A 16,613-nucleotide genomic window follows, 5' to 3' on the forward strand; every position below is an offset into this window, starting at 1 on the left:
TAGAGTAGAAATCAATGAAATTTAGAACAAGAAATCAATAGAAAAAATAAACAAAATCTAAAGCTGATTCTTTAAAATTATCAATAAAATCAATAAGGTTCTAGCCACTATAACTAAGAAAAAAGAAAGGATAGATTACTAATATCCTAAATGAACGAAGGAACATCACTACATATTCCGTGGACATTAAAAGGATGATCAAGAAATACTATAGACCTTTACCTGCCACAGCTAAATTGTGCAGAGGTGGAAGCTCAGGTGCATTCAATATTTGGCTTCATCCATAACCCACCACCATGGTCGAGGAAGGCATTGCTGCTAAAGGTATAATGGACATTAATACTGCTTTACAAAAAGTGCTGAAGACTGTCCTCATCCACAGGAGCCCAGTACGTGGAATTCACAGAGCTGCCAAAGCCTTAAACAAGCACTAAGCCCATCTTTGTGTGCTTGCATCCAACTGCAATGAGCCTATGTATGTCAAGTTGGTGGATGTCCTTTCTGCTAAACACCAAATCAACATAATTTAAGTTGATGACAAGAAACTAAGAATATGGGTTGTCCTCTGCATAACTGACAAAGAGACAAAACCTTTTAAAGAGATTGGTTGCAGTTCTGTAGTAGTTAAGGACTATGGCAAAGCAGCTCAGGCCAAGGATGACATTGAAGAATACTTTAGATACAAGAGATGAACAGACAAAGGTTTAGCTCACAGTTAACAAAAATATTATGAACAATTCTATGCCCACAAAATGTATAACTTAGATAAAATGCAGCAATTCCTTGAAAAACACAATCTTCCAAAACTCACACAAAAAGAAATAGATAATCTATACAAGTATATATCTATTAAAGAAATTGAAACAATAATTAATAACCTTTCTAAACAGAAACTAGTAGGACTAGATGGGCTCACTGCTAAAATCTACCAAACATTTAAGGAAAATATAATCTCTTTTCAGAAGATAGAAGCAGAGGAATTTCTTCCTAACTCATTCTATGTGATCAGCATTATCATAATACCAAAACCAAAGACATTACAAGAAAAGAAAACTATAGACCAATATCTCACATGAACTTAGGTGCAAAAGTCCTCAGCAGAATTTTAGCAAATAGTATCCAACAGTGCATACAAATAATTGTACACTATAACCAAGTGGAATTTATCCCAGGTATGCAAGGCTGGTTCAACAATCAAAAATAAATTAATGTAATCCCTCATTTCACAAGCTAAAGAATAAAAATCGCATACCTATATCAATAGATACAAAAAGAAGTATTTGAAAAAAATCCAACATCCATTCATGATATGCACTTTCAGTAAACTAGGTATAGAGGGAAACTTTCTCAATTTGATAAAGAACATCTACAAAAATCTACAGCTAATATGATGCTTAATGGTGAGAAATTAAAATCTTTCCCACAAAAGATCAGGAACAAGGCAAAAATGTACCTTCCCATCACTGCTACTCAACATTATATTGGAAGTCCTGGCTAATGCAATAAAACATAAAAGGGAAATAAAAGGAATACAGATGGAAAAGGAAGAAAAAAACTGTCTTTGTTCAAAAATGACATATGATCTCTGTAGAAAATCAGAATGAATCAATGAAAATCTCCTGGAACTAATATGATATTATAACAAACTTGCAGGATACAAAATTAATATACAAGAGTCCATTGCTTTTCCAAATACCAGCAATGAGTAAGTGGAATTTGAAATTAAAAGCACAATATCATTTATATTAGCATCCCAAAAATGAAATACTTATGCATAAATATAACAAAATATGTATAAGATCGATATGAGGAAAACTAAAAAGCTGACGAAAAAATTCAAAGAAATAAAGAGAGAGATATTCCATGCTCATGGATAGAAAGACTCACTATTGTCAAGATGTCAGGTAATCCCACTCAAAATCTCAGCCAGTTATTTTGTGGATATTGACAACATGATTCTAAAGTTTATATGAAGAAGCAAAGACCCAAATAGCTAACACATTATTGAAGGAGAAGAACAAAGTTGAAGGTCTGACACTACCCAACTTCAAGATTCACTGTAAAGCGACAGTAATCAAAATGGTGTGGTAATGGCAGAAGAATAGACAAATAAATCAATGGAATAGAATCAATAGCCCAGAAATAGAACCTCATAAATACAGTCAACTGATCTTTTACAAAGGAGCAAAGACAATAAAATGCAACAAAGATAGTCTTTTCCACAAATGATGCTGAAACAGCTGGATAGCCACATGCAAAAAATAAATAAATCAAGGCACAGATATTACATCCTTCAAAAATTAATTCAAAATCAATTATAGACCTAACTGTAAATTACAAAACTATAAAACTTCTAGAAAATAACAGGAGAAGTCTATATGACCTTGGGTCTAGATACAACACCAAAGGCATGGTCAGGAAAGAAAGAATTGATGAACTGGACTTCATTAAAATTAAAATTTTCTGCTTTGTAAAAGATAATGTCAACAGAATGAGAAGACAAGCCACAAATTGGGAGAAAATATTTGCAAAAGATGCATCTGATAAAGGACTGTTATCCAAAATACGCAAAGAACTCTTAACAATTAGAAAACAAACCTAATTTAAAAATTGGCCAAAGATTTTGACACTCACCAAAAAAAAAAAAAAAAAAAAAAAAAAAAAAAAAAAAAGATATACAGATGGCAAATCAGCATATAAAAAAAAGATGCTCCATACTGTCAGGGAAATGCAAATTAAAACAACTATGGGATATCAATACACACCTATTAGAATAACCAAAATCCAGAACACTGACAACATCAAATGCTGACGAGGATGTGGATCAGCAGGAAATCTCATCCATTGCTGGTGGGAATGCAAAATGATACAGCCACTTTGAAACATAGTTTGGTGTTTTCTCTTTCTTTCTTTCTTTTTAATTTTTTGGAGACGGAGTCTCACTTTGTTACCCAGGCTACAGTGCAGCGCGATCTCGGCTCACTGCAACCTCTGCCTCCCAGGTTTAAGCAATTCTCCTGCCTCAGCCTCCCAAGTAGCTGGGACTACAGGCACACGCTGCCATGCCCAGCTAATTTTTTTTGTATTTTAGTAGAGACGGTTTCACTGTGTTGCCCAGGCTGGTCTCAAACTAACTCCTGAGCTCAGGCAATCTGCCTGCCTCAGCCTCTCAACGTGCTAGGATTACAGGCGTGAGCCACCACGCCCGGCCAGTATTTTCTTATAAAACTAAACATACTCTTAATTATACAAAACAGCAATTGAACCCCTTGGTGTTTATCCAAAAAAGTTAAACACTTTTACCCACACAAAAACCAGAACATGATGTTTATGGTAGCACTATTCATAACTGCCAAAACTTATAAGCAACCAAGATATTTTTCAGTAGGTGAATGGACAAACTGTGGTACATCTAGACAATGGAATAGTACTGAGCACTAAAGAGAAATGAGCTATCAAGCCATGAAAAAACATGGAGGAACCTTAAATGCATATTACTAAGTAAAAGAAGCCCATCTGAAAAGGCTACATACTGTGTGATTCCAAATATATAACATTATGGAAAAGGCAAAACTATTGTGTCCGGAATTGGTGGGTTCTTGGTCTCACTGACTTCAAGAATGAAGCCGCGGACCCTCGCGGTGAGTGTTACAGTTCTAAGGGCGGCGTGTCCAGAGTTTGTTCCTTCTGATGTTCGGATGTGTTCAGAGTTTCCTCCTTCCTGTGGGTTCATGGTCTCGCTGGCTCAGGAGTGAAGCTGCAAACCTTCCGGTGAGTGTTAACAGCTCTTAAGGCAGCACGTCTGGAGTTGTTCTTTCCTCCCGGTGGGCTCGTGGTCTCGCTGGCTTCAGGAGTGAAGCTGCGGACCTTCCCCGTGAGTGTTACAGCTCATAAAAGCAGTGTGGACCCAAAGAGTGAGCAGTAGCAAGATTTATTGCAAAGAGCAAAAGAACAAAGCTTCCACAGTGTGGAAGGGAACCCGAGATGGTTGCCACTGCTGGCTCGGGCAGCCTACTTTTATTCTCTTTATCTGGCCCCACCAATGTCCTGCTGATTGGTAGAGCCCAGTGGTCTGTTTTGACAGGGCGCTGATTGGTGTGTTTACCATCCCTGAGCTAGACATAAAAGTTCTCCACGTCCCCATCAGATCAGTTAGATACAGAGTATGGACACAAAGGTTCTCCAAGGCCCCACGAGAGCAGCCAGACACAGAGTGTCAATTGGTGCACTCACAAACCCTGAGCTAGACACAGGGAGCTGATTGGTGTGTTTACAATCCCTGAGCTAGACATAAAGGTTCTCCACATCTCCACCAGACTCAGGAGCCCAGCTGGCATCACCCAGTGGATCCCGCACCGGGCTGCAGGTGGAGCTGCCTCCCAGTCCCGCGCCGCGCGCTCGCACCCCTCAGCCCTTGGGTGGTCGATGGGACTGGGCGCCGTAGAGCACGGGGTGGCGCTCGTCGGGGAGGCTCGGGCAGCACAGGAGCCCATGGAGGGAATGGGAGGCTCAAGCATGGCGGGCTGCAGGTCCCGAGCCCTGCCCCGCGGGAAGGCAGCTAAGGTCCGGTGAGAAATCGAGCGCAGTGCCGGTGGGTCGGCACTGCTGGGGGACCCAGTACGCCCTCCGCAGCCGCTGGCCTGGGTGCTAAGCCCCTCACTGCCCAGGGCGGGCAGGGCCGGCCAGCTGCTCCGAGTGGAGGGGGCCCGCCAAGCCCACACCCACCCGGAACTCCAGCCGGCCCGTAAGCGCCACGCTCAGCCCCGGTTCCCGCTCGCGCCTCTCCCTCCACACTCCCTGCAAGCTGAGGGAGCCGGCTCCTGCCTTGGCCAGCCCAGAAAGGGGCTCCCACAGTGCCGCGGTGGCTGAAGGGCTCCCCAAGTGCCGCCAAAGTGAGAGCCCAGGCAGAGGAGGCGCCAAGAGCAAGCGAGGGCTGTGAGGCGTGCCAGCACACTGTCACCTCTCACTGTGACAACAGTGAAATATCAGTGGTAGACAGTGATTAGGAGAGAGGGAGAGATGAATAGGCAGAGCACAGAGGAGTTTTAGGGCAATGAAACTACTCTATGTGATACTATAATGGTGGATACATGTCATTATACATTTATCCAAATCCATAGAAAGTACAGTACTAAGAATGAACCCTAATGTAAGCTATGCACCGTGGGTGATGATGCCTCAATAGAGATTCATTAGTTGTGACAAACGTGCCAGTCTGGTGGGGGATGATGATGATGGGGAAGGCTCTGCATGTGTGGGGGGAGTACGTGGAAAATCTTTGTGCCTTCCTCTCAGTTTTGCTGTGAACCTAAAACCACGCTTTAAAAAAATGGTCATTTTTAAAAGTCCATTAAAAATAAAATCAATAAATCTAATAAAGAGAAGTAAGTATACCTAGTTTTTAAGGAGCTATAGCTACCAGTTACAGCCTTTACTCAATATTCAAATACTCTTCATAGAAAACAGGTAAGTAAGTTATTGGAATGTGAATAACTTCACTAAGAATGTATTCTGTAATCCCATGTATGTTAAAGTCAAATGTCTTATTGATTAACATAGTTAATAAATTTGGTAACTCTCTTTGTCTACTCTGTTCATACCAGGTGATAACAAATTTGATTTTAAATGCATTTAGTGAGCCACTTTAGATTCTAAAGAGATAGAGTTAACAAAATTTAAGAAAAGTTGATACAAAAAGCAATGCATTCCTATGTGTTTTATATGTCTGGGAAACTTCTAAACATACACATGGTTTAAGTGGTTGTTTTAAAAATCATATTCAAGTTCATTAGTCACATCAACTGACAATTATTATAACTGAAATGGTACGTAGAAATGTCAGGTCTTTCAAAAACCATAACTGATCAAAAATATGTTGTTTCCTTCTGTACTGAATAAGGAATCAGCACACATACACACAAAATACAAAAATTGGACAAAAAATATTAATTTTTCTTTAACAGTCTTAAGGAAATTCAGGACTTTTAATCACTTTTTTTCATTCTCATATTTTTCCCTAAAATACTAGTCAATTACAGTCAAAGACCACTAAAAATTAATCCTGATATAGTATTCAATAGAATAGGTCTATCCTATTTCTTAAGTCTCCTGTTGTAAAAATCAAAATCTTGCTACAATTTCTTTATCCAGGCTTTTAAAAATCATGTGTTTCTACCACTGCAGGCATAAATGTCAGCTGGGTCTTCCTCCATGTGTGTTCATTTGGGATCAATGACTTAGTTCCAGAACACTTTTATTCTCTCAGAGTAAGCACAATTCTCAAATGTTATGTAATCTACTAAATATTCTATAAAAGTTCAGGCAGCACTGATGTGGGTAGCCAAGTTCTACAAAAAAAAAAGATAGAAAATGAGGTGATGGAGAGAGAATTTGTCCCCTCTCTCAACTTGGCAACACTAGATATTGTGGATTCTAGGGGCCACGCCCAGCAACTTGCAATCTGAAAATTACTTGCAACAATAGAATAATAGTAGACAGAGAAAACACATTTCTGTGGCTCAGAATTCACTTATTATCATCTACTTTTTGACTCCTCTATTGCTGAGAGGCGGGAGCAATGTATAAATATGTATGCATGCCTGAAGCTGAGCACTATCATGTTCAACTACACTTTTAACAGTAAGTGATTTCTTTTTTTTTTTTTTCCTTTGAGACAGAGTCTCGCACTGTCGCCCAGGCTGGAGTGCAGTGGCGCGATCTTGGCTCACTGCAAGTTCCGCCTCCCGGGTTCACACCATTCTCCTGCCTCAGCCTCCCGAGTAGCTGGGACTACAGGCGCCCTAATTTTGTTTTTGTATTTGTAGCAGAGACTGGATTTCACCGCGTTAGCCAGGATGGTCTGGATCTCCTGACCTCGTGATCCACCCACCTAGGCCTCCCAAAGTGCTGGGATTACAGGCGTGAGCCACCACGCCCAGCCAGTAAGTGATTTCTATATACAGCAAATAAAGAGGAGGTGAGTAATTCTTATCAGTACAGTTCATCTCAATTCATGTCTTCCATCTATGTAAATACAACCTTCTAGATGGAGGTCTGAAGCACATCAGGACCCTCTTTTCATCCAGAGCTAAGGTTGTGAGTACCAGATAAAATACACCTTCAACAATCGTAAACTACTCAGCAAATTATTAAATCATTGTAATCTCAGCTCCTTCTCTGCACTTGGTACTCCCTGCCCCTGTTTCCTTCCTATTCCCTCTTACCTAGATTTTCCATTTGGAGGGATGACTTAGTTGGTTATCTACCTGGCTTGGGATTCACTTCTGCCCCCTAGATTCAGCTTCTTTTTTTTTTTTTTTTTTTTTTTTTTTGAGAGAGAGTCTTACTCTGTCACCCACGCTAGAGTGCAGTGGCACAACCTCGGCACACTACAACCTCTGCCTCCTGGGTTCAAGCAATTCTGTCTCAGCCTCCATAGTAGCTTGGACTACAGGCCACGCCACCACACCAGATTAATCTTTTTTTTTTTTTGAGACAGAGACTTGTTCTGTGGGCCAGGCTGGAGTGCAGTGCCACCATCTCAGCTCACTGCAACCTCCACCTTCTGAGTTCAAGTGATTTTCCTGCCTCAGAGTCCTGAATAGCTGGGATTAGAGGCGCCCGCCACCATACCCAGCTAATTTTTGTGTTTTTATTGGAAGTGGGGTTTCACCATCTTGGCCGGGCTGGTCTCGAACTCCTGACCTCAAGTGATCCACCCGCTTCAGCCTCCCAAAGTGCTGGGATTATAGGCATGAGCCACTATGCCCAGCCTAATTTTTGTATTTTTAGTAGAGACTGGGTTTCACCATATTGGTCAGGCTGGTCTCAAACTCCTGACCTCAGGTGATCCACCCGCCTCAGTCTCCCAAAATGCTGGGATTACAGGCGTGAGCCACCATGCCTGGCAGATTCAGCCTCTTAGACCATGGTTCTTGCTTCAAGAGTCCCTGTAATCCCTGTAACCACACCAGCCCCAATTCCTGTGACTCTGCCCCACAACCCAAGTCTCATGCAGAGTTTCTATATTTCACTGGAGAAAGTGCAGGGTTCAAGGAGGTAGAAGCATTCCCTTTCCTCAGGTCAAAAGCACCATCAATCTAATAATAATGAAAATGAAGGGATATTTATGTATAACCTTCAACTCCCTCAGCTATGTAGTTTCAGAAACATAAGAATGCAAAGAAAACAAAGGCAGCATTGAATGAAGGAAATACAGTAGTACACTCACATTAAACTATCGATTTGGCCAGGGCAACCCTACATTGGTCCCTTCATAGAAAATATTCAAGCATTAATCTCTTTAATTAAAATTTTAAAATCCATGTAAATAGATGGGTTAAAATTAAAGATTTTAGATTACAATTTAAGTAATAACATAGAGTACAGTAAACTAAAACAATAATAACGTAACAGCTCTAAAAAGAGTTGGATTGGAATCCTCTTATCTAAATCACACCCAGACCTCCAAAGGAGATTTTAAACATAGATTCCTAAATCCCATTGCAAACCCACTGAAACAGAACCTTTATGGGTACAGATAAGAAGTGTAAGTTTTAGGCCAGGCACAGTGGCTCAACCTATAATCCCAGCACTCTGGGAGGCCATGGAGGGGGGATCACTTGAGGTCAGGAGTTTGAGACCAGCCTGGCCAACATATTAAAGCCCTGTCTCTACTAAAAATATAAAAAGTAGCTGGGCACGGTGCCACACGCCTGTAATCCCAGCTACTAGGGAGGGTGAGGCAGGAGAATCGCTTGAGCCTGGGAGGCAAAGGTTGCAGTGAGCTGGGATCGTGTCACTGTACTCCAGCCTGGGCAACACAGCGAGACTCCATCTCAAAAAAAAAAAAAAAATAGTGTTTCTAATAAGTGATAAGTGGTGCTAGGGTGCTAATAGTCCCAGAACAAGCCTTCATCAATCCCTGCTCTAGACAGTGATCTTTCAGTTTTTCATGTTATGTTGCATGCCTTCTTTCAAAGTCACCATAACAAGCAATCGAAATGCCAATTCCAGTGAAAATAAGTAGAAACCTAATGTGATTCTGTCAATTTTTATTGACTCTGATTGATCAAGATGTTTTTGCTGTCCATTTCCCATTTTACAACTTCAGTGTATTGTAGTAGTTAAGGACATAGATTTAGGAGACCAGTGGCCTGGTTCCAATCCAGGCTCAGTCACATATTAACTCTGTGACACTGTGAAATTTTCTCTATGCCTCATTTTCCTCATCTGAGAAAACAGATAATATGAGTATCTATTTTATAGTGTTACTGTCAAGATTAAATTACTAAATATATACATAAATTGCTATGAACAATTCCTAGCATATAGAAAGCATTCAATAATCTGAGTTATAATTAATATTTTCATTATAGCATTGGATTAGGTATTCAAAGTTGGGGAGATACTAGGTTTAGTAAAAAGAAAGATTTAATTTAAAGAAAATAAGGCTATAGAATATTTTCTTTCAAGAAAATAAGGCTATAAAATATTGTAAATTACTATTTCTTTTCACAGACACCAAAATATCCTTCTAGTTTGAGTTTATTACAAACATAAATGTTCACATGCAAAAATACTGAATGATGAAGTATAGCATACATAAAAATATGCCTTATGTGTGCATATGTAGATATATCTGTAAACACACACACACACAAACACACACACGCTTTGAAGACCTGTAAAACTAAGCATAGGTTTTTAAAGTCAAGAGAGATTTCAATGGATTTATTTTCATTTTTAATTGTTTCAGTCTAGAAAGTCAGAATTTCTCAAAAGAATTTTTCGCCCCAGTAAATATGCCCCATGAGACATGAATGATAAATGCATTTTATACTGCAGAAGATTTTCTTTCCAAAAACCCAGTTATCAACCACTTAAACAAATTCCTACAAGGAAGAAGAAACACCGTGCACATGGTCAAGTTCTGTGCTTCTCGTCTCTGTCATTTAATTGCTCTGTACTTGTATCTGGCTTTACCACAGGAAAGTCTGATGCATGGAATTTGCTCAAAGCTGAGAATAATAGACTCTACTCTTTCCGATTTATCCTATACAGCATCATTTTCTCAGGGAAGCAATGTGCAAAAGTGCTTTGTGGCAAAATATATGGAATGAAGGAAAAAAATGGTAAAAAGAAAACATTCTCCAAAGGAAACAAAAGTGACTGGAGAGAAACCCTCTGTCTGGTAAATTTAACTTTACTTAAAACCCGTGTGTTACCTATTATTTATCATTTTTCAGTGTCTAAAAGTGAACGGGGAAAGAAAACTGTTAAGAAGGAATACTTTAAATTTATGTACACATGTCAAAAATTTCTTAAGTTGAGATTTGAGGAAACTTACTCCTTCCACACCTCCAAAAAAATGCAGGCTACCTGCCATACTTTTAGATTTTAGAGAAATTTTGTGTTATTCTCCTGTACCCCTTTAGGAATATATACGTTTTTAAACTAAAGGCATAAAATGACAGAAATCATTTCATCTTAGAACTGCAAAGTAAGTGGGAAGCCCTAAAGGGGAGTTGTTTCTCAGTCCCTCAAAAATTAATGTGGAATCTTGGCGTCTTCTTATTTAAATCTACTTCAAGAAACCCTATTATGCTAAAGTGCCTCCCGGATTTCTAAGTAGCTCCTTCTTCCTCAAAACTAAAGGGCAAGTGGATACCTCCCAAGGTAGCCCAAGTGTCTTGATGAGGGACTTTGTTGAAGAAACGTGAACTGTCCAGACAGAATTCCACTGTAACAGACTGAAGAAATATCAAATGTGACAGGTTCTAAAAAGACATGACATTATTTTAGTCATAAGTGGCATTGTCTATGCCAAGGACTTGCTAGAGTGTGGAGGTCCGAGTGGAAACGGGTGCCTAAGAAGAACCTACTAATGTATCACACTAAGGAGACAGTGTTTGGACTCCTGCTGATACAGGAGTTAAAAAGAAATTACTTAGGCAGAGAGTGAGAGTAAGGAAGTCCTTGGTAAGGTTTCCCTTTTAATAAAAGCAGCCCAAAATAATTTCTTTTCTAGCAAAAAACTGCCTGCAAAATCGAGCTGCAAACATAGATAAGCAAGCTGGAAGCTTGCACAGGTGAATGCCAGCATCTGTGGCAAGAGGAAAAGGGGCTACTTGGGGACTAGGCATGTTCAAAATGGCAGCTTCATAGTCCCTTTTTCTTGCCAACCACGTGTCCAGTGGGGAGCAGACAACATGCCCTCCAGCCAGGCAAAGACTCTATTTGCATAATAAGATGAGGGTGGGGCGGTCAGCTTCCCCACCTGCTATGTAAACGTCACACCTTTCTTTGGGCCCTGTGTAAATCAGACACCGCCTCCTCAAGCCTGTCTGTAAAACCCTGTGCACTCCACCGCTGGCCGGAAGTCCCACTGGGAGGCCCCTCTCTCTCACAGGAAACACAGCTGTTCTCCTTTCTCTTTCTTTTGCCTATTAAACCTCCTCTCTTTTTGTTTGTTTGAGACGACGGAGTCTCACTGTCGTCAGGCTGGAGTGCAGTGGTGCGATCTCGGCTCACTGCAACCTCCACCTCCTGGGTTCAAGCGATTCCCCTGCTCAGCCTCCCGAGTAGCTGGGACTACAGGCAGGTGCCCCCACACCCGGCTAATTTTTTTTTCTTTTTTCAGTAGAGACAGGGTTTCACCATGTTGGCCAAGATGGTCTCAATCTCCTGACTTCACGATCCATCCTCCTTGGCCTCCCAAAGAGCTGGGATTACAGGCGTCCTGAGCCACCATGCCCTGCCTAAACCTCCGGTCTTAACCTCGCTCCACATGTGTCCCTGACCTTGATTTCCTTGGCATGAGGCAATGAACGTCAGGTATTATGCCAGACAGCTACACCATTTCACTGCCACAAAGAAAGGCTTGATGTTCAGTCAGTGCAAACCAAAGAAGAAAGAGCTCCAGCAAAACAACAGATGTTACCCTTTTCCCCTTAATCCCCATTCTCTTTTCTTACACCCTGGACAAACCAGATGATGGAGTGGGAGGAAGAAGAGGCACATGAATAAACCATTTACTGCCTGTTCTTGAGCCACAGATCTGACTGGGCAAGAGTGGGAGCTGGAGCCTTGTGCAGAGAAGCAGCATCTTTGAATTAGGTATGACATTAAAAGCTCCTTGTAGTCTGCTGGACTTCCAGTATATTACCTGAAAATAAAATTCTCAGAACTGAGAGATACCAAAAGGTTCTGGGATCTTCCCAAGCTGCCATTCTAGGGGAAGGAAGAGAGAGTGGTAGACCATTTTTGATGTCAGTTGAGGGTGAGGGGGGTGAGGGAGGTGAGGGAGTCCTTTCCTACTGTACAACACTGGGTCTAGGCCATTCAATAAACAGGTTACATTTAGAATAAACCTGCATTCACTGAGGGAAACTAAGTTTCTCTCATCTCTGGAACTTTAAGAGCTCAAATCAAAGATCTTTGATATTTTTATTTAGTCTATTATGTAGATATCTTTTTAGATAAATAGGTAAGTAATATCTTGTTATAGCTTTCTCTTATCTGTCTTCTCTGTTTTTAAATACAAATTCAAGTTTAAAGCACTGAGATTATCTGCTGCCTTCTACATCAGCTATATTTGGAGGTGGGATAGAAAAAGAAATTCCAAGCTCATTTTTTTAATGACAGAAAGCAGCAAGTATTCAAACTATTGGCTTTAGAATGTCTTTTGTAATCCTTTAATTCACAGTAAACAAATATTTTGTTTTCACTATTATCCAGAAGAAAATGCAACTCGACCAAAAAAAAATTTGTTAATAAAATTTATGTATAATAAGATTACATATATTTTTTATAACTTTGAACTGAATTTGTAGTTTTTATCTACCACAGCCAAAGGAAAAAATTATCTTCTACATTAACATTGGACTATGTCTCACCACGTATTGTCAAGGGGTTGAAATCTACCGTCTATATACTCAGACATGCAGAAATATGATTTTCTGTGTTTTAAATTACTTACCTCATCTTGGCTCTCAAGTTCGCCAACTAAATGTATCCTAGTGGCTTTATTTGGAAATAGTCTACTTAGAGTAATTGCTCATTTCCAGATTTTCAGTTTCTCTCCAACTCCTTTTTCCCAACATGGGCTCTGGGTACAAGATAAACCTAAATTTCCAATTAGCAAAGGGCAGGAAGTGTCTGGCCCTAATTATTTCCTCTGGTTGTGATGACTCATCCCATTTGGTTAGAGCATTGACCTCTTTTCTCACTGTATCTGCAGATGCTGATGCTGTAGCAGATACATCTCGTAGTGTCCACAGAGATGTGACTTCTACTTGGTCTGTTTAGAGTTAGGCTCATATGTGCTGCTGATAATCATGGAAATATGCTTTGCCTCTAGTTCTGAAATGTGTCCACACACTGTGGCCTCTTTATACCAATCTCAGTCTTCTTATGAACCAATGATTCTCTCAGCAGTTTTTTTCCCCATCCTCAACCTCTAGTGCATAGTCAAGTTTCTTTGTTATAAGCAATAGAAGCTCATTCTGCCTAAATAAGGTGGGGGTGGTGGGTTTGAGAATTATAACAAGATTTTGTGTGTGGCTTGAAGAAGCAAGAAGGCTATGGAACCAGACTTGAGTCTAAGCTTCCAGAAACATTATCCAAAACTATCCCATAGGATGTCCACTTCTGAGGAGAATGGAGTAGGTGGTACCAGTCCCACTGCAGTAGGTCCCACTCCAGCAGGTAGGAGTCTGCTGACAATCAGAGCAGGCCGAGAATCCAGTTTCAATTAGGTAGAGGGATTCTACTGAGGAAAGGACATCAGTGGAACCTTTGAAGTTCACATGGACTGGAATGATGTGTTAGAAACTAGAATAACTCAGAACTCATGACATGATTTTCCCTAAGGGATATTTTTTAGTTCTGGAGTAGCACAAGAGCCTGGTGTTCTAGGCTGGAAACAAAGCTTCCCACAGTCTCACGGTACCAAGAAGACAAGTCCACTAGAAAGAGGGAGCCTGCTTCCAACTCTCCATTGGTTTTCCCCTGAATACCTTTGCCTGATTTTGAAGCGACTGGAAATCAATTACACCCAGAAAACATGAAAGGTAAAACTGAATCTCCCAGTTTTTCAGGACCGAAAAGATGGAGACTTGCCAGGCTATCAATCACAAACCTGGGAGGGAAACATCCCAAGGAACAGAGTCATACCACAAGTTGGCTGAGTCTTCCTAAAATTGCAACCCAAAACCAACCCAGATGAATAGTGGATTGGATTGAGGTAATCAGTTCCTCTCATTATCCACCTAACAAAGTGAAGGAAGTACCATCTCTGGCAGAATAATATCATCAAATGGACTTTCTGGATTTGAAACATACCATCTGAAATTAAGAACTGAGCAGAAGTGCTTAAAAGAAAATTAAACAAGGAAAAAGGATTAATAAATTCAAAGACAGGTTAATAGAAAATATGCAACCTGAAGCATGGCGGGGTGCAGGGGGAAAGAAACAGAGAGCATAAGGCACGTGAAACACGGTCAAAAGCTAATGTACGTGTAAACTAAAGACAAGAAGGAGTGGAAAGAAATAAATTGAGGTAGAAGCTATATTTGAAGAGATAATAGCCAAGCCTTTTTCCAAAGCCAATAAATAACAGCAACACAGAATTTCAAGAAGCTCAGCAAGCCTCTGGCACTATAAGTACAAAGAAAAACAAACCAAGCCAATGATAGCCAAATTGCTGAAAAATTAAGACAGATAAACATCTTTAAAGCAATCAGAGAAAAAAAGAGACACCCTATCTTCAGAAGAGCAACGGTAAGACTAGCAGCTAACTTTTCAATGCCACTAATGAATCTCGAAGATAACGAAATGGCATCATTAATGCTGAAAGAAAAACATGCTAACCTAGAATTTATTATTTAGCAGAATGATCCTTCAAAAATGAAAGCAAAATAAAGCTAAAAGAATTTGACACCAAAAGACCCACACTAAAAGACATACTGTTATGATACTACTATGGGATTCAGAAATGTCAAAGAACTTTTTTTTTTCTCAATCCTGGAGTTTGCTAGGAAATCATTCCGTTTTGGGGATGTATGTTACCAAAGCAGGATCTGAGGTTGATTTTGCTCTCAAAAAGTCCATGGGTTCTTTCTAGAGGTCAGAAAAACAAAAAGAATCACACAAGCCAGTTCCCCATTTGGGATCACAGGCATGACTTTCCACAGACAAAAATATTGAGTAATGTCTACTTTTCTTTCATTTTGATAAAATGACCGCAATGAATTTTGTACTTTGTGCATTAGGCACTCAATGAATAATACAGAAGTATGTATTAATCTCTTGGTTTTTAGTCTGGGGCATTGAAAGCAGAAATTAAAGAAATGTCAATGTCTATCTTAAATACAGCTTTTTGGAGTTTACAAAGAATTTTTACATACATGATATTATTTAATGCTTATAAACATCTAAATAAATTGTTAATAGTATTCAAATTTTATATATAAAAACACTGAGTCTCCAGTGACTTAAGCAACATATTGAGTTAAGAAGTGTATCTTAAATTAGGTTGCAGAAAATTTTGGGAGGAATAAAGTAAAGCTAAGTCTCAAAGAGATTAAGTACCAAAATCCAAACCCAGATTTCTTTAAAAAAATTCTCAACTCTGTCTACTATCTAAAACAAGCAAACATAAGAAATAACAAATATATATGTATGTGTATGTCATATGTATGTTAACTCTATATATTTATTTTTATACATAATAAATTTAAATATATTTTAATCACCATACACTTAATAAGTGTACTCTTTCAAGTAGAGAATAATGATAAAAATAAAACCATCAGAATTAGTTTCTGTCTAGTAATATAAGGCCTTTAGAGTTATGTTAATAATGAGCTTAACATCACAGATTCATTTTAGCTAAAGTACCTAAAACAGTTTTTCCTTAATTTTCAACTTTGAAATATTTTCAACATGAAAAGTACTGTAACAGATATCTGTGCACCCACAATCAAGTTTAAGCAGATATGAACATTTTTCGTATTTCTTCAATTTATTCTCCGTTTATTTTTAAAGAATAAATGTGGCTGGGTGGGGTGGCTCATGCCTGTAATCCCAGCACTTTGGGAGGCAGAGGTGGGCAGATCACGAGGTCAGGAGATCAAGACCATGGTGAAACCCCATCTCTACTAAAAATACAAAAAATTAGCCGGGCGTGGTGGTGGGCGCCTGTAGTCCCAGCTACTCGGGAGGCTGAGGCAGGAGAGTGGCATGAGCCCGGGAGGTGGAGCTCGCAGTGAGCCGAGATTGTGCCACTGCACTCCAGCCTGGGCAACAGAACAAGACTCTGACTCAAAAAATAAATAAATACATACATACATACATACATACATATTTCCTCCATGATTCCCCTTCTTCCCTCCCCTAAAGTAGCCACTATTCTGAAATTGGAGTGTTATTAACTGGATATAAATGTATTTTTTTTAAATGAACAAAGTCTTTGAGAAATATGTGATTATATAGAGTGGTCAAACCTATGAATTATTGGCATTCCTGAGACAGAAGAAAAGGTAAACAACTTGGAAAATATATTTGAGGAATAATTCACGAAAATTTTCCTAATCTTGCTACAGATACAGAAA

General features: G+C 39.6%; 1 pseudogene; it reads left to right on the plus strand.

Moving 5' to 3' along the window:
• The first annotated feature begins 296 nt into the window (after nt 1–296).
• Nucleotides 297–692, plus strand: LOC100586168 (annotated as a pseudogene).
• The last annotated feature ends 15,921 nt before the right edge of the window (nt 693–16,613 follow it).

This window comes from Nomascus leucogenys, chromosome 9 (genome assembly GCF_006542625.1).
Source record: "Nomascus leucogenys isolate Asia chromosome 9, Asia_NLE_v1, whole genome shotgun sequence".
In the NCBI taxonomy this organism is placed as follows: Eukaryota; Metazoa; Chordata; class Mammalia; order Primates; family Hylobatidae; genus Nomascus; species Nomascus leucogenys.